Source organism: Odocoileus virginianus, chromosome 10, assembly GCF_023699985.2.
Source record: "Odocoileus virginianus isolate 20LAN1187 ecotype Illinois chromosome 10, Ovbor_1.2, whole genome shotgun sequence".
Lineage (NCBI taxonomy): Eukaryota > Metazoa > Chordata > Mammalia > Artiodactyla > Cervidae > Odocoileus > Odocoileus virginianus.
This window is the reverse complement of record NC_069683.1, coordinates 12,638,837-12,657,947: the sequence shown is the minus strand read 5'-3', so window position 1 is coordinate 12,657,947 and position 19,111 is coordinate 12,638,837. Positions and strand designations below refer to the sequence as shown.

The 19,111-nt window shown below is 46.4% G+C and overlaps 1 protein-coding gene across 2 annotated transcripts in view; it reads left to right on the top strand.

Annotated features, from left to right (window-relative positions):
• The window catches only part of CSTPP1 (centriolar satellite-associated tubulin polyglutamylase complex regulator 1), a 205,163-nt gene that overhangs the window by 155,396 nt on the left and 30,656 nt on the right, over positions 1-19,111 (top strand). The gene's annotated exons all lie outside the window — the stretch shown is intronic.

The following is a 19,111-nucleotide window of genomic DNA, read 5'->3' as shown; positions in this document are numbered from 1 at the left end:
CAGGCTCCTCTGTTCATGGAATTCTTGAGGCAAGAATACTGGAGTGGGTTGCCATTCCCTTCTCCAGGGAATCTTCCCAATCCAGGGCTCGAACCTGGGTCCCCTGCACTGCAGGCAGAGTCTTCATCATCTGAGCCACCAGGGGAGCCCTTTATATCGGAGGTCAAAAAATTAGGAGGGACACTGCTTCTCCACTCCCCCGACAAGTCACTGTCAGCTTGGGGGACACAGAAGGGATCGCTGTTCCCTATTCCCTCTGGCAGTTATGCTTTCTCCATGGCCTGGAAAATAATCGTATTTCAGGCCTTCCATGACTTCTGTGCACACACGCACAACACAACCACGACCCTCGTGGGAACGCCCTCAGCACAGAGGCATCCAGTGTATCCCGAGGTGCTCCACGCTCTACGGGCCATGCGAACACTCAGCACGTTGCGAGCGCCCACATACGCCAGACAAACCCAGCACAACTCATAAGCAACAGTTTTGAATCTGGCACAACCCTTAGTCACCACAGCCAGAGGCCAGCAAATGAAATCACGGTCACGTATCTGGGGTTATAATTCTATAAACCGTCGGGCACCCCATGGCCCGAGATTCTGCCAGGGAGGTGCTCCTTGGAGGGGGTCCTTGGAGCACCACACCTTGGAGCAGTGGGAGTCCTCACGTCCAGAGGGTACTGTCCCCTCGTGGCCCTCCAAAACCAGCACAGCTGTGTGGACGGGGACCATTTGCCATGTATACACTGAGACCAAGATATATACACACACCCTGGCGTTTCGCCTGATTCCTTCCATGAAGGCCATCTGTTTATCCAGTTCCCAATCCCAGAAGACAGTCACCAAAAAGTAAATACCGAGAAGGAACAGGGTTGTTTTTTCGTGGTTTTTTTTCCTCCCTTTCCTTCTAGATAAACATGTTCCAATGAACAAAACAGATTTTGCAAACACATTCTGTCTACTAAATCTTACCTAACAGCTGTGTGGAAGGACTTAGAGGAGAGAAGGATGAGGCGTGGGAGGTGGGCTTGGACTTGATGGAGAGAACTAGAAAGTTCAGAAATCCGCAAGGCGGGACAGTTCAGTCCCACCTACATCTCATTAGATGGGGATTTCCTCCTTTCCTTTATTCTGTCCCTTCATCCCAATCCCGGGACCTGTGGTGGGCTTGCCAAAGATAAAGATCTGGATGCAAATATCAGTTTCTTCAACTGAAAAACCAAGCAATCAGAACTTGTATCTTTAGAGGACACGTCCTGTCTTCTGCCTGCATCCTCTTCCTCTCCCACCGACCTCGCTAGCATCCACTGCAGCCATGAGGCTCCTCTGGAGTCAGACCAAAGAGTATTGACCTTGAGCAGCCCATCTGGCCCAACTCTGCTTGGAAATGAGGGACCTAGCTCAGCTCAAGATCTTGGATTCTGACGATCAGGGACCAGCACAAGAAATTGACCTTTTGCCTCAGAGGCGCCCGGATTTGTGTGTCTCTGTTCGATGTCGAATTGGCTCACTCTACCATTCCGGAATGGTTGTTGTTTTGTTTGGTTTTAATGCTCTCCTCACTCCTCATTTGTGGGTCAGATGCTCTGGACAGTCCAATGGAATTCTCTCCGCTTCCCTGCTGGTTGCTGCCAGACACAGAGTGCTAAATCCTGTCCGGCTGGTGACTTGAAATGATGATGTGTGAAACAGTGCTGCTCCCTGGACATCCTGCGCTCATTCACACGAGCCACTTTGCCAGTTAACCACAGTAGGGAAGAGCGGCCACAAAGCAGGGAGGGTGGGAGGGAATTCGTTCCTACAGCCCTTGCCTTATCTTTGCTCGGGGATCAGAGTACCTACTGACGCTCCCAACCCTTCCCCCAAGGTCCGTGCTGACTCCAGTACTAATCGGTCAGCCTTGGAATTCCATTTCATTCACTAGCATTCCTTTCCCAGGCCTCCTAGAGCAATTTCTTTAGCAGATTGTAGCACAGCCAGAGACAGAGAAGTCGTACTTGTGTGCAGAGCAGGCCCCCGGGAAGCAAAGCAGTCTTGCTGCCCCTTCCCACTCCTGGCTGTGCGCGTGCTGTTGGCGCTCCCCCCGATTGCACGCCTGGCCCCTTCTCATCCGGCCAGGCTCCAGCTCAGACGACACCTGCGCCTTGACCGCCCCATCTAATGTCTCATGTTCAGTCACTCCACATCACACCACCCTGTTCCACTTATGCCATTGCCCTTCCCACTTTCTGCAAGTATTTCATTTATCTATCTCTTCCCCCACGCACCCACGCTAGAGAGTAAGCTCCATAAAAATAGGAACTTTTGTCTTACCCATTCCTCTTCCTGCAGAGCCTTGCTCACCCCTGGAACACAGTGGGCACTAAATATTTATTAACTGAAGAAATAGGTAGGAATACAGCAATTAGGAACTCCCAAAGCAAATATGTGGTTTCTCTCAGGAGATGGTGAAGGCAGACTGACACATAGTTTGAGGAATGGAATAAAAGCCCAGGGGTGTCCCGTGTTGGTTTTCATAATGGTCTTAATTCCGAACCAAATGTGTTGAGTCAAACATCACAGAAAGTAAGTTGCTCCCTCTTCCTCTGACTCAGACTAAACTGCTCCCTTTTGAGTAGGTTAGGTCAGGGTCATGGAGACCAACACGGCACCCTTCCCGGCCAAGCTGGCCTAACTGAGGCCTCAAAGGATGCCCACTTCCACATTTCCACTGGATAGTGCCCCCCGCTTAGCTTTCCCGAGGGCACCAAGATGTACAGTAGCTTAAGGCCCAGCCTGGGTATCTTTATCTGGTCTTTATTACACCCTTGCTTGCCTCCAGGTCCCAAAGAGCCCACATTCCTCTCCAGAGCTGCAGCTCTTTCCCCTGGGAGAGCCCTGGAGGTGGGCGGGCGTGTCTCAGCTCCCACCTGCCCAGCTGTGAAGGGCTTTCCAGGTGGCTCAGTGGTAAAGAACCCGCCTGCCAGTGCGGGAGATGCAGGTTTGTTCCCTGGGGTCGGGAAGGTCCCTAGAGGAGGAAATGGCAACCCACTCCAGCATTCTTGCCTGGAGAATCCCATGGACAGAGGAGCCTGGCGGGGTACAGTCCGTGGGGTCACAAAGAGTCAGACGACTTAGCGACCGAGCACACAGCCATGCCCGGCAGTGAAACCGTAGGACTGAGACAATGCATCCTTTTAGCCTGGCAGCCACATGGTAGTCATCTCAGAAGTCCTTTGCTGGAATGAGGAGTGCTAACTGCACAGACACCATCCTTTGTCTTGTTGGGGCAAGATCCGTGCCTCGTGTCAGGAGAGAGATATTAAAGATTAAAGAGCCTCCTCCACCAGGAAATGGGATAGTTTTGCCTGAATCTCTTAATTTGTTTTTCCCCCCATGCAAGTGCGTTCATGTTGCTGGGCTTCCTGGCTCACTCCCCGGCAGTCTGTAGTCATTATTCTCTGGACTTTGCGGTCTCGTTGACATTAGAGTGTGTTTCATCTGCCGTAGGTGACGCTTCCACGCTCCACTGCTTCTTCTGTTACGTTACTAACGACTCTTCTCTTGGTTTCAGCCTTTAGCCAAGCCCACCCCATCCACACCCCACTCTCTCCCTGTCTTTTATTGATGCTGTGTTGACTTTGTGTGTTTCTGTTAGTTCAGTTTTCTGAGCACCTGCAGAGAATTAACCATCTCTACTGGCTGCTGGGGATCACCCAGGCCTTTGATCTGTTTGAGTTCTGTACCCTGGGAAACATTGAAGGGCTCTGAAACCGCACCAAAGCACATAAAAGGTGCCGTTGTCCCTGAAGCCTGACCTTCCAGACTAGCTCTACTTAGGGACCCAAAGTTATTCATGTCAATACAGATGTAGGTAAATGTTTGCTACGTACCACTTACTGTTCTATGCACCTAACATGACTATCTTATTTAATCCTTACGTGTAGGCCTAAAAAGCCACACATGAACTGACCACCGTTATTTCTCCAGCCCCATTCCTTAGTCCTTTCTGCTTTGTTCTGGCTGTAGCTGCACTGGCTTCTCTGCTGTCCCTCTCACCCAACAGGCACATTCCCTCCACGCGGCCTTTGCAGTGGCGGGAATGCTTTTCCCTCAGGTGGCTGCCAAAGTTTCTTTTTAACTTCAAGTCTTTGCTTGGTACCATCTTCATGAAACTTAACTAGACTCCTTTCTATAAAATGATGCTACAACTGCTGCCTCACACGCCTTCTCCAACTTGCTCTATTCTATTTTTTCCACTCAACTTACTTACTATATAGTTAATTATTTTGTTTATCTGTCTTCTCCCAACATAAGCTCCAGGAGGGCAAAGAACTTGTCTGTTTGTTCCCTAATATATCCTAAGCACCTAAAAAGCAGTATCGGGCACATTTTAGATGTTCCATGATTCCTGCCAAGTGGATGAACTTTGCCCCTTCAAGGATCCTGTGAGGTGGATGTTTCTGTTGTTTCCATTTGAAAGATGATGGAATTAAAGCTCAAAGAATGTAAGTAACTAATTTGCCCACATCACTCAGCTATTAAGTAATGGAGCTGAGATCTGAAGCCAGGATTGACTCACTCCAAAGAAAGTGCTTTCAAACGCTAGGTCAATAGTTCTCAGACTTTTTGTTTTTTTTAATTTTTTGGTGGCTCCATATCCAACATGCAGAATCTTAGTTCCCTGACCAGGGATGGAACCCACGCCCCCTGGTTAGAAAGCAGAGTCCTAACCATTGGACCACCAGGGAAGTCCCAGCAAACTTTTTTTTAACATTATTTTAAAAGAGGTTGTTCTTAGTTTATTTATTTGTGGTCGCACTGGGTCTTCACTGCTGCAGGCAGGCTTCCTCTAGCTGCCGCGAGCGGGGGCTGCTCCTCTCTGGGGTTCGGGGGCTCCTCTCGTGGCGGCTCCCCTAGTTGCGGAGCACCAGCTCTGGGCACTCAGGCTTCAGTGGCTGAGCACAGGGGCTCAGTACATGTGGTGCTCCAGCTTTTATTGCTCAGCAGCATGTGGGATCTTCCCAGGCGAGGGGTCAAACCCATGTCTCCTGCATCAGCAGGCAGATCCTTACCCACTGTACCATCAGGGAAGTCCGCCCATCAAACCTGGATACACGTTAAAAGTCACCTGAGCTATTTATTTAAAGGCACATTCACACATCCTAACCCTGAGGAGTCTGATTCTGTAGGTCTGGAATACAGATGCTCCATGAACCATACTTGGAGAGACATTGGGATATACTATATTTCATTTAAGGGTTTGGAATCTATATAAGGAGGTGTAGAATCGAAGTCCATGGGACATGTTCTGAGTGCCTACTACGTACCAGTCTCTGTGGCATATAAAAGCAAGTGAGACGGAGTCCTCACTCTCAAGATTCAATCTTTTGGTAGTAATGGGGCAGCCAGACACATATATTATTAATAAATCATGAAATAGTAAAAACCACAGGCTTTAGATTCAGGCAGACCCATGGTTCAAAGCTGGAATGGCAAATGACTTAACCTCCCGTGTCTGCAACTAAAATGAGAACAGCAATATTTACCTAATATGACAGTAATGAGGGATTAAATGAGGTAATGTGTGTATAGAACCCAGGAAGGTAGTTTAAAAACAGATAACCAACATCAGGAGGCAGTGGATAAAAAGTGATAAATAAGTGGCTTAGAAACAGTAAACATAGAAAAACTCAGGAGAGTTTTGTCATTTTACAACCTTCTGTTTTACAGTTAGAGTACCAAAATTTTTTTACTGTTTTTAATATAACTTACATGGGAATTTTTTTCAAAATACATTTAAATAAATATATAATACCACTCTCTGCATTCCTTTTTATCCCCCTGCATTTCATAAACAGAACTTATCTTGTGTCTAAGTATATACTTCTGAATTGCATTATGCTGGAAAACACTGCTGCCATCAAAGCTCATGGAAGTGTACCTTAAAAGCATCAATTGTCTTTTAATTATTTCTCCTCTTTCTCGATCAAGTTTCTGTCAGGTGGTTAATGCCTAATTTCTCATTGCTGTCCTAGCCCTTGCCTTTTATACTTCCTTCCCCTCTCCCGGGTTACTTTGTCTAGTCTGTACTGGGCTTAGAAACTAGATGGCCAAGCTTATTAAAAACTGTGAAAATAATCAGGGCATTTCTCGAAAACCTGTACGTTAACCACATACGCTTTAGTGTGTGAACTTTGTGACATCTGTTTTGCCTACTTAGAGGCTTATTGGCATCTAGATATTTGAGAGCTCCTATTAGTTAAGTTGTAAATACATTTGGTGGGACTTCCTTGGTGGCCCAGGGGTTAAGATTCCACTATCCAATGTAGAGTGTGCGGGTTCTGATCCCTCACTGGTCAGGGAGTTGAGATTCCCACATGCCTCATGGCCAAAAAACCAAAACATAAAAAAGGAGCATAAAAACATAAAAAATATTGTAACAAATTCAATAAAGACTTTAAAAATGGTCCACATCAAAAAAAAACCTTAAAATGCATTAGCTATTATTGTATAGGGTACAGACCCCTGGAAAATCCATTTTTGTTCTCAGGATCAGAATTTAGTCCATTTTGTGGCTGTTTAACTTAAAAGAGCCTTGGCGATCACAAGGACATAGATCTCGCCTCTTGCTCTCAAGTAGGTAACCGATCGTTACCTCCATTTTACAGATGAAGAAACTGAAGCCTAAAGAGTAAGGAGCTTGCTCCAGTGAGGTAGCCCGGCAGAGCCAAGGCAGGGTTCCAAGTCTCCTGAGCCTCCCTTCCCGTCTGCTCAGCCACACTGTTCCCAGGAGGAAACAGAATCATCGTGGGCTGTAGAAAGGAAGGAAAACCATCAATAATTGTGACTAAAAGGCAATGAAGTCTGATTAGTATTGTAACTGATCTGTTTTAGCCCTGACTTTGATAGGTGTCTCCCCGCCACCCCGACCCCTGCTTACTGTGCCCCATGGGCCCAAACTGTGAGCATGAATGAGGCAGAGCCAAGCAGCATTATAACAAGATCCAGAAGCATGTAAAGGATTTTAAAAGATGATTATCAGCTTTGCAAACTCTTTGCATTATGGACAAAAGCAAGTGACTTAGAGAGGGTGGACAGAGCCACGGAGAATGAGGAACACAGAAGTGCCTTTCTGAAGGAAGATGCAGGATTGGCATTTTCTCAGGGTGGCTGGCTGGTCTGCTTGCTTGCTTTGACAGCTTTACTGAGATATAATTTTCATACCATTAGTCTGTGTGGCTTTTGTGAAGTACATTTTATTCTGATTGTAAGAAAATGCAAATCACCCATAATCCCCAAACCCAGAGTTAACCACCATTATTAACACTTTGATGAAGCCCGTTCTTTTTTCTGTGCAAGTTTATAGCTTTTTTTTTTCCTTTTAAAGCAAAGATGGGATCATACTGTATACAATTTTTTTTTTTTGCTCTCTCCCTGAATAATTATGAGGTTATCTAGTTTATTTCTTTTCTTCTTCAACTTGTTTAGTCAGATGGCTCAAATCTTTATCGTAAATGCTTCCAGAAAGAAATTCTACATCTGGGGTTGAAAATTCGCATGCCTGCAGCAGCCAAACAGGTAATATATGGAGCACGGGTGTTACTCAGTGCAATGCGTTGTGGGTACCTGACAAGGGCGTCCTCTGCCCAGCTCAGCTGGTCGTGGCCGTGAAGGAATGGCCTTTCTAAAAATAATTTTTTTAGGGCTTCCCTGGTGGCTCAGTGGTAAAGAATCCACCTGCCAATGCAGGAGACACAGGTTCTATCCGTGATCCTGGAAGATTGATCCCACATGTCGAGGAGCAATTAAGCCCAGGAGCTGAGACTACTGAAGCCTGTGCACCCGAGAGCCCATGCTCCGCAACAAGAGAAGCCGGCGCAACGAGGAACTCGCACACTGCGTCTAGAGAGAAGCCCCCGCTCTCTGCAGTTAGAGAAATAACGGCAACAAAGACCCGGCACAGCCAGAAATAAAATAAAATTATTTTTATAGGAGTTTTTACAGGGCTATCTGAAACCTAGATTGTATTATGGGGATTGTCTTGATTTTCTAATGTTTTAACTCAAAAAATTAAAAAATACAGTTCAAACCACACAGACCCTGTGTTCCAGTCATATTCTGTCTCAGTGAATGCCAAGAGCTTCCCAAGCATCATCTCACTTAATCATCACAGAAGTCTTGTTCATCTAACAATTACTTATTGGGAACCAAAGAATCAAAATCTTTGCCTTCCTGGAGCTTACATTCTAGTAGGGAGATAAATAGAATGCTACTGTATCCTAGTAGGTAATACAGTTAAAAAATATGTAGTACATCATACAGTGATAAGTACTATGGAGCAAAATAAAGCAAGAGAACGAGGTGGGGGATAGGGGAGTGGCAGTTTTAAATACTACTGCCCCAAAGGCTTCACTGCTAGGATTGCATTTGAGGAGAGACCTGAAGTCAGCGCAATACAGGGGCAAGTGAAGACAGCAGGCACGAAAGCCCGAGACAGGGACACGCGCGACACAGTCAAGAAGCGGCAAAGCCGCGGGGCTGGATGGTCTGAGCATGAAGACAGCAGGCACGAAAGCCCGAGACAGGGACACGCGCGACACAGTCAAGAAGCGGCAAAGCCGCGGGGCTGGATGGTCTGAGCATGAAGACAGCAGGCACGAAAGCCCGAGACAGGGACACGCACGACACAGTCAAGAAGCAGCAAAGCCGCGGGGCTGGATGGTCTGAGCATGAAGACAGCAGGCACGAAAGCCCGAGACAGGGACACGCACGACACAGTCAAGAAGCGGCAAAGCCGCGGGGCTGGATGGTCTGAGCAAGGGCTGGGTAAGAGATGCAGTCTGGGCCCCCGCTGGATGGCGTCCGAGAAGGATGAACTCTTACCCTATTTTACAGATGGGAAAGCTAGTGCTCAAAGAGTTTTGCCGATGCCACATAGCATGGAAATAACGGGTATTTTGAACTCAGATCTGCCTTAATTCCAAAGCTCATGCCCTCAGTGACTGCGTGTGCTGCACTAGTGTGGGTTTATAACATCCCCACTCTTCTAGCAAGTTCTGTGCTACCTAGATTCAAACTATGTCCTCCCTGTTTTTTAGGTTACTGCCTTAACCACAGAGAATTACAGTTAACGAATCCTAGAATGCTAGCTCCAAATAGAACCCTGAGGATTATTGAGACAAATAATTTGCACTTTTTTATATAGTTGTGAATGGTCTTACTTTTTTTTCTTCTTTTTTCTTTTTCCTTTTTCTGTGGTCTCACTTTTTTAAGAGCCGTTGGTGTCTGCCCACTGTTCATATTTTTGTTTGATTTTTCTAAAATGGGTTATACATGAATGTGACAAAATTCAAAAGGTGTAATGCTTACATACTTTAAAACACATTTAAACTTAGTCTGATCAACCCCGATCATTTATATGTGAGGCATGACAGAGGAAGAAACTGAGGTACAAAGGGCTGGTGCCCAGTTGGGACTTCCTCGGGGATGAATAATCTGCCTTGCGATGCAGGGGACACGCGTGAGATCCCTGGTCAGGTCACCAAGATCCTACATGCCTCGGAGCAACTAAGCCCAAGCACCGCCACTAGAGAGTCTGTGCTCTGAAACTAAGACTTGAAGCAGCCAAATATTTTTTAAAAAGTCAGTGGGCACACCAAGTACCTTATCCAAATTCTGTGAAACCAGACTTTGTCTTCTAGCATATTTATGACTGAAAGAAACTGGGTGGATGCATCCTTTGATGCCACTGGGGTATTTTTTTTTTTTATCTTTTCCCTTTCCTTTTGTCTGCCCGCCAGCTGCACTGAAAGATGAGGATCCGAGTTGAGATAGCCTGACCCATCGTGTCATTTCTCAGGATGGAGAGTTGATAGCGTTTGGTTCACATTTTTATTAAAGTAAGATGAGTGATTCACTCATGTCACAGGCAAAGACTCTTCTCCCAGGGAAACCATACTTTGACAAAGAGGATGCCTTTAAGGAACAGAAACTGCTAACATCAGTTTCCTTTCCCATCCACTCCCAAAAAGTCAGACACGCTCTGTCTCTGGACACCTCTGACCCACACATATACATATAATTATAGATATGGTTCATTATATATGCCCACAGAAGACAGAAAACAGCAGGAAAGACAAAGGTGGATTCGTCTCAAGAAATGTATATGTTTGTCTACATCCAGCCGTCTCTCTGCTTCCTGCTGTTTTTGTTTGTGAAGTCTGTTTTTTTAGTTCATGGGTAGCCAGAAATGCATCATCCTTGGTGGAAGTTAGTGGATTCTGACAAGAGAACAGGCTGTGGTCTTTATAAATACGCCTACAGGCTGGCAACAGCCTTCCCCAACTCGCGCCATCATTGAGAACCAGGGAACGTAGATTGTTTTTTATTTTTAGTTTGTCTTGGTTCAGCTCACCCTCAGTGAGTAACTCTTGTTAGCCACCGCTTCATATTATATTTATTTAGAAAAGAAGGAAAATGCATTTTAAGCAAAACAAATGCATAATCTGTTCCACTTTTTATTTATTCTATGGCTACTTTGGACAGTAGAAAGCCCAGAAAAATAATAACTTTTATTGGTTTTTGTTTTCTGTGGCTTGCTTTCTCAGACAAGTCCTCATCAGACAGTTTTGCTGATAGCTTATAAAACCCCGTGCCAATTTTTTTTTAAGCCTCATTTTATTTATTTTTTTAACTATATATATTTTATTGAAGTATAGTTGACTTACGATGTTTCAGGTTGTCAGCCTCACTTTAAATTGGAAAGGGAAAAAAGGTAGTTGGAAGTATTTTTTATGTACATTCAATATACTTTTCTCTTGCTAACCTATGTCTGGGCCTGTTAACATTGTAGACGCAGGCTTCTAATGACTCAGCATGTTTACTGTTTTTGTTTCCCCTTCCCTATTTTCTTTTAGAGATTAGCAGCAGATCACCTAAAATAGAAGGGCCCTCTCAGTTTGACTGGGGGGGGCAACCAGGAAGCTGGGAGCCAGATAGACTACATCTGACCCTGGGTCAGCCTAGGAGAAGGATGCTAGAAAGAGGTAGAATACCCAGTGGTAGATTTAAATGTAACAGAAATGACAGTAATAGCATTTGCAGCTAACATTTACTGCATTCTCACTACTGAATTCTCTAGGAGAAATAAAAGCAGGCTGAGAGCCCAGGGTCCCAGGGACCATATGGCCAGAAAGAAAAGGACATCACAGGAAACTGGCCTCCATAGTAAGAAGAGGCTGTGCCCTGGAGTGGGAAGGCTTGATCTCATCCTGTCTCTACCACTTCCTTGGTGATTTTATCCCTGAATGAGGCTCACTTTCCTCATCTATAAAAATGGGAACACTTTTATTCCCACTTTCCTCTCTCTGCCCCACAAGTTTCTTATGGAGATCAAAAGTGGTAGTGCATATGAAAATGGTTTGCATAATTATACAGTCTCTCTATAAATATGACTCATCTGTACTTTTAATTGTAAGAAACGAGGATTGGCAGAGCACTGACTATCCAGGAAGGTGGTGTGCACCTGCCTTGGGGCAGGAAGTCTGTTATTCTCTCGTCAGTAAGAACAAAGGCGGCGAGATAAAATAATTATGAGATAAGGCATAAGATCCTTCTGGCCACCCACTGGCTGGAGCTGGAGCGCGTCCATGAACTGAGCCTTTTGTTCCGCAGGTGCCATCCCACCTGTGCCTCAGACACAGGACCAGGCGCTCTCCTGAGCTTGCCCCGTGCCGTGTCCTCGAACGTGACGCTTACTACCCCCCTGTTTCTTCAGTGGCCTCTCCGGATCCTCTCAGGAGCTCTTCATGATCAGTACTGGCATCATCTTTATTCCTATTCGTATGAGGATGACTTACTGCCACTTCTAGTGGGCATGCTCATTGCTCCACGGCTCCTGTGCCTCAGCACCAGGACTGAGATCCTGGCCGGCTGATCCAGGAGCCGCACTCTTAGCCACACGCTCTATGAGACCCACTGAGGGCTCAGGGCCAGCGGCTTGCGTGGCCGTCCCGCACAGAGCCCGGCGTTTTGTTTTACTTTAGTAGATGTCCATTTACTTGGTCGCAGCAGGTCTTAGTTGCGGTGCGCAGGGCGTTCACTGAGGCATGTGGGCCCCCCTCCTCGAAGTGTGAAGACTTTCCTCCAGTTGCTGCTCGCGGGCTCAGGAGTTGGGGTGCGTGGGTAGAGCCCACAGTTTTACAGCAGTTCCTCAGGCCTTCTCCCCCAGCCTCCTCACCCCCACACCTCTAGTGAAGGCTGTTGACAAAGTTAGGTAAGAAAAGGCTTGTTTTTCTCCGTTATACGGTAAGGTTCCTTATAGGAGTTCCTTTTCTTGGCGGGGGGCGGGGGCTGCACCTTGTGGCCAGTGCGATCTTAGTTCCCGGACCACGGATTGAACTCACACCCTTGGCAGTGCGAGGGCAGAGTCCGAACTACCAGACGGCCAGGGAACTCCCAAGGTTTCCTTTTTTTTTTTTAAAGTACATTGTATTGTTTAGTCACAAAATCATGTCTGACTCTTTTGCGACCCCATGGGCTGCAGCCCGCCAGGCTCCTCTGTCCATGGGATTTCCCAGGCCAGAATACTGGAGCAGGTTGCCATTTGCTCCTCCAGGGGATCTTCCCAACCCAAGGATCCAACCTACGTCTCCCGCATTGGCAGGTGGATTCTTTACCACTGAGTCACCAGGGAAGCCCCTTAAAAAGTATATCTGTTTAAAAATTTTATTCAGCCCTTACATACCACAATGTTCTTATTTTACAGCTAAGGAAATGGGGGTCCAGAAAACCTGTGGCCAGAATCACGGAATTAGTTCTTTGCAGAACTCAAATCAAGTTATTTTTTGTATATCAGGAGGTATCTTTGTGGGAAAACAGACTTAAAAGAAAAAGCATGAAAATCCTTATTCAGTCATTAAAACCCTAGCTGGCTCAGACGGTAAAGAATCTGCCTGCAGTGCAGAAGACCCAGGTTGGGTGGGGAAGATCCTCCAGAGAAGGGAATGGCAACCCACTCCAGTATTCTTGCCTGGAGAATCCCATGGACAGGAGGAGCCTGGTGGGCTACAGTCCACGGGGTCGCAAAGAGTCAGACACGACTGAACGACCAGTTCACACACACCAAGGAAATTTAAAATGCTGCCTGTTTTTCAAAAATTGAGTGAGGTATTCCAGATACGCCCCCATCGAGAGGGCAGGATTTTCCTCTCAACTTTACTTCATCCTCCAGCTCTCATGCCTGTGTGACCATTTCTGTTGTATTAAGGACCGGAGTGGCTCACAGGAGTTTGCGGCAGTCCCTGCTTCTTCCTGGATGAAAATTACACCTCGGCTCTGAAATCTCTGCCTCCAAAGGCACTCCCTTTTGTGAACAGTAGTGCAATGCTAGGCTTGAAATAGCTTCCTTGAAGGGCTAACTGGGACCTTTGGGAGAGCTGCCTCCGTGTCCTCAGTAAACCATCTGGAGACTATGCCCGTGCCCGAGGACCTAGCCCTGTTGCTCCTGGAGAGAGACTTTTTTTCTCCCGGCTGGTGCCTCCTTCCACAGTGCCACCTGGCTCCCCAGCCTGGGCATGGGCGGCCTGTTGGGTTTCACGTCGTCATCAGAGCTAAGGCAGTGTCCCCCCCCCCCACCCCCCGCCAGCACCAGGACTTGCCCTGGTCCTCCACCTCTCAGCAGCCGCATCATGACGTCCAGAAGAGAGGGTGGCACCCTGAAGGTCTGACCCAGTCTGGAGGGTTCTTCTGTACCAGTCCAGCCCTCTGGTTCAGTCCCGCAGCCCCTCACCTGATCAGACTGCTGGGATGTGCTGTACACAATCCCTGGGGAAGAATTTTCAGACCCTGATTAAAAATGCTCACGTCTCTTTAAATCTTTGTAATAATATGAGCAGTTTCTGGGGGATGTATGTATGTATCTGTGGCCGCGCTGCGCCTTCACTGCTGCGCTCAGGGTTTTCCAGTAGCGGTGGGCTGGGGGCTACTCTCTGCTTACCGTGTGGTGGCTTCTCCTGTTGCAGAGCCGGGCTCTAGGACCCACAGACTCCGGAGCTGTGGCCACGGGCTTAGTTCCCCCTGAGATCTTCCTGGATCAGGGATCAAAGCCCTGTCCCCTGCAGTCGGCAGGTGAATTCTTAACCACTGGACCCCCTGGGACGTCCCCCTGGGGAATTTCTTTTGTTCATTCTAAAATTCGTGGTGAAATTGTTACTACATGATTTAATACTTTGCCTAGAATGTATATACTGATCAAGAAGTAATAGTCACTTGGTATTGGGCTTTGTCATAATCAAACATGAAAACGAAAGAGTCTGGCTCTCTGCCGCTGTTTGAACACACATCACATAGTCTGGAGACGAATGCGTTGGCAAAGAATAGTATTAATAATGCCCCACAGGTGTCACTGGACACCATTGCTTCTCATTCCTTTTGTCAAATCGTTTCCCTTTCAGTAAACTATCATTTTCCTCCATTTACAATATAAAACAGCTGTGCTATCAAGGAAGATAAAATTGAAGAACATGGCCTGCCCTTCTTCTGGGGTTTTGCTGGACAAGAACATCCCCCATGGATGTTAGCTGTTTTCCTGTGTCTCATGGTACCCAGTGCTACATGAGGGGTGAAGCTATCAGATGTCTTGCCTCCTCCCCCCACTCCCCCCTCTCTCCCTTCCCCTCCTTGCAGAGTAGCACTGAGATATTTACTCAGCTGCAGACTGGTACCAAAGCCTCAGTGCCCTGGGGGAAAGGAAGGGGTGGTATGGTCATGCCCTGAATTATCCATGTCCTTCCGAGCATCTCTTGGCAGAGCAGCCTGGCTGGGGGGCGAGTGTCACTTGGAAGGAGACTTCACAACCCCTGCATGAAAGAACATAAAAACAATGGCAACTGAAGATTGGAGAGTCCGCTCATGGGCTGTGGTATTCTCCGGGCTCTGTGGCAGTTCCTGCTGAGACCATGCAGCCAACCAACGAAAGGCTGTTCAGTCCTCTGGGAATCCCAGTGGCTTGGGAGCATTTCATTATCTCCAGCTCCTGTCCCAGCCCTCAGCCTGAAGGCACTCATGCAAATGAACTCAGACTAAACCCTGGTTCCTCCTCCAGACTTTCTGAGGTGGTTAAAAAAAAAACAACCCTCGGTTCAGGCTTGGGGGAAGGATTCTCTGAGTAAGGGACAAAGATATGGCCCTTGATCCTTTATCCTTGCTTTCATGACACCACTCTGACCCTGCAAAGGGCACCGTTTCCCAGGAAGATTGAGAGGCATCTGAATCTTCAACCACAGGCCGCTGCAGTTCTTTGGGGCAAATGTGTGGATGCACATGGTGGTCTGCGAGGAAGATGTAGCTATGACTCAGCTGCCCCCACAGAGCTTCAGAGCCTAGAGTTTCCACAGCAGGAAGGCAAGACCAGATGGAGAAAAGACAAGAGAAGGTCTTCAATCCTTCTTTTCCAAGAAAGGAGGAAGTAAGAACGAGTTAGCCCTTGAACATATTGGGCATGACTAATTTCTGACGAGATGAGTTTTCTTAGCCATCATAACCTCATCCATCACTCTCTAGGATTAAAGTGGGGACAGCCAAGAGAACATTTTGAGTCAGGGGTTGGGTATGTTGAAAACTCGTATTCTGGCCAGAGTTGTAACAGTCACGCATGCTAAGTCACTTTGGTTGTGTCCAACTCTTTGAGACCCTGTGGACGGTGGCCCTCCCGGCTCCTCTGTCCCTGGAATTCCCCAGGCAAGAATGCTGGAGTGGGTTGCCACACTCTCCTCCAGGGGATCTTCCTGATCCCTTCCAGGGATCCGGATCCTGATCTCCTTCCAGGGTCAAACCCGAGCTTCTTTGTTTACCTGAATTGGCAGGCACGTTCTTAACCACTAGCGCCACCTGGGAAGCCCCAGAGTTTTAACAGTGGTAAACTGAATTACTAAGAAGTGAACCCTAGGCTTCTTCTGATTTTCATGGTAAAACTGGTGATCTGTTCCAGTGAAAGAAGTATTCAGGTTGATTGGATTGAGCACTTGCTAAGAAAGTGCTAGGAGTCAGCAAGGCCATGGAATGTAGTTACACCTGCTGTAATTCATTCAGTTCACTGAGAGCCGGGTTACCTAACCAACCAGGACACTTTCCATTTCCAGCACCTGGCACCTCCTCACACTACCCTAAATTTACCGTCACACCTTCTGTGTCGGTTGTGATCCGACACATCACAGAAGATGTGATCCCCCATCTCTGTGTTCATGCGGTGAGCGGAAACTCATCCCTCTGAATTTTCATTTGGGTCACTGTGCAGTGCATGTTTTATTCATTCGTTCTTTCAGCAGCTATTTAGTACTATAATCTGGGTGTTGTACTGAGGACTTTAGTTAGGTCCGAAGATGCCTTAATTTCAGGACTTTATTAATAATTATTAAACAGTTCTCCCATTTACTGAGCATTTTGATAATTTTTTAGAAAAACACCTCATATACAAATTACCTCCTTTTATTTTTATGACAATCCCATTAGGCAGGTTAGTCACATTACTAAGAGGAAACCAAGGTTCAGAAAAGTTCTCTAGGGAATTCCCCAGTAGGCCAGTGGTGGGGACTCCAAGCTTTTACTGCTGAGGGCACAGGTTCTATCCCGGTAGAGGGACTAAGATCCCACAAGCTGCATGGTGCAGCCAAAAAAAAGGAAAACGAAAGAAAAGTTGTCTAACTTGTCCAAGTCATACTGGTGGTAACTAGTGGAACCAGGTTTTGAAGCCAAGTCATCTGATTACAAAGTCTGGTCTCTGCACTAACACAACTGCCCTGCCCACCTGCAAGGCATCTATATTTTTGTTGTTTTTGTTGTTCAGTGGCTAAGTTGTGTCTGACTCTGTGATCCATGCCAGGCTCCTCTGTCCTCCACCAACTCCCAGAGTTTGCTCAATTCCATGTCCATTGAGTCAGTGATGCTGCCTCACCATCTCACCCTCTGCTGCCCTCTGCTCCTCCTGCTCTCAGTCTTTGCCAGCATCACAGTCTTTTCCAGTGAGTCAGCTCTTCGAATCAGATGGCCAAAGCATTGGAGTTTCATCTTCAGCATCAGTCCTTCCAATGAATATTCAGTTTGATTTCCTTTAGGATAGACTGGTTGGATCTCCTTGCTGTCCAAGAGACTCTCAAGAGTCTTCTCCAACACCACAGTTCAAAAGCATCAATTCTTCAATGCTCAGCCTTCTTTATGGACCAACTCTCACATCCATGAATGACTACTGGAAAAACTATAGCGTTGACTATACAGACCTTTGTCAGCAAAATAATGTCTCTGCTTTTTAATACACTGTATAGGTTTTCATAACTTCCTTTCCAAGAAGCAAGCGTCTTTTAATTTCATGGCTGCAGTCACCATTCACAGTGATTTTGGAGCCCAAGAAAATAAAATTTGTCACTGCTTCCACTTTTTCCCCTTCTATTTGCCAAGAAGTGATGGGATCGGATGCCATGATCTTAGTTTTTTGAGTGTTGAGTTTCAAGCTAGCTTTTTCACTCTCCTCATCAAGAGGCTCTTTAGTTCCTCTTCACTTTCTGCCATTAGGGTGGTGTCATCTGCCTATCTGAGGTTATCGATATTTCTCCCATCAGTCTTGATTCCAGCTTGTGATTCAGCCAGCCCAGCATTTCTCATGATGCACTCTGCATATAAGTTAAATAAGCAGGGTGACAATATACAGCCTTGACGTATTCCTTTCCCAATTTGGAATCAGTCTGTTGTTCCATTTCCGGTTCTAACTGTTGCTTCTTGACCTGCATACAGGTTTCTCAGGAGACAAGTAAGGTGGTCTGGTATTCCCATCTCTTGAAGAATTTTCCACAGTTTGTTGTGATCCACACAGTCAAATCCACACACACACAAAAATGAGATGATTAGATGGCATCACCAACTCAATAGATATGAGTTTGAGCAAGCTCTGGGCATTGGTGATGGACAAGGAAGCCTGGCATGCTGCAGTCCATGGGGTCGCAAAGAGTCAGACACGACTGAGCGACTGAACTGAACGAAGTCATAGGCTTTAGGGTAGTCAATGAAGCAGAAGTAGATGTTATTCTGGAACTCCCTTGCTTTCTCCATGATCCAACAAATGTTGGCAATTTGATCTCTGGTTCCTCTGCCTCTTGTAAACCCAGCTTTTACATCTGGAAGTTCTTGGTTCATATCTGCTAAAGCCTAGCTTGAAGGATTTTGAGCATAACTGTATCAGCATGTAAAATGAGCACAATTGTGCAATAGTTTGACCTTTCTTTGCCCTTCTTTGAGATTGGAATGGAAACTGACCTTTTCCAGTCTTGTGGCCACTGCTGAGTTTTCCAAATTTGCTGACATATTGAGTGCAGCACTTTAACAGCATCATGTTTTAGGATTTGAAATAGCTCAGCTGGAATTCAGTTACCTCCACTAGCTTTGTTCCTAGTGATGCTTCCTAAGGCCCACTTGATGTCACACTCCAGGATGTCTGGCTCTAGGTGAGTGAGCACACTCCCGTGGTTATCTGGGTCATTAAGACCTTTCCTGTATAGTTTCTCTGTGTATTCTTGTCACCTCTCCTTAATCACTTCTGCTTCGTTAGGGCCTTGCCACGCCTGTCTTTATTGTGCCTTTCCTGGCATGAAATATCCCCCTAATACTTCCAATTTTCTTGAAGAGATCTCTAGTCTTTCCCATTCTGTTGTTTTCCTCTATGTGTATTTTACTTAAAGTCTGCAAGTCACCTGGCGTAAATAATCCTATCATCAGAAGTCAAGGCCCCCACAAACCAGTTAGATCCTACCTGCTAGCATACCACTTGCTGGACCTTGAATGCTAAACCAGCAAACATCTGAATCTCAGTCTTCCCTCCTCTTATTAGCTCTGTCTCCTTGAAGTCATTAACCTTAAAGAAACCTTGTTTCTTTATTTCTGAAATAATAATAGCAAACACTTAACAGAACACTTACGATGGGGCCCCTGTTCTCAGTAATTTACATTAACTCACAACAACCATATGATGTTGGTTATCCTTATCCCCACTTTATAGATGTTGAAACTGAGGCATAGAATGCTTAAAGGTCATTAATTTGAAATCAGTGGCAAAGCTCAGATTTGGACCCAGGCAGTCTAACTCC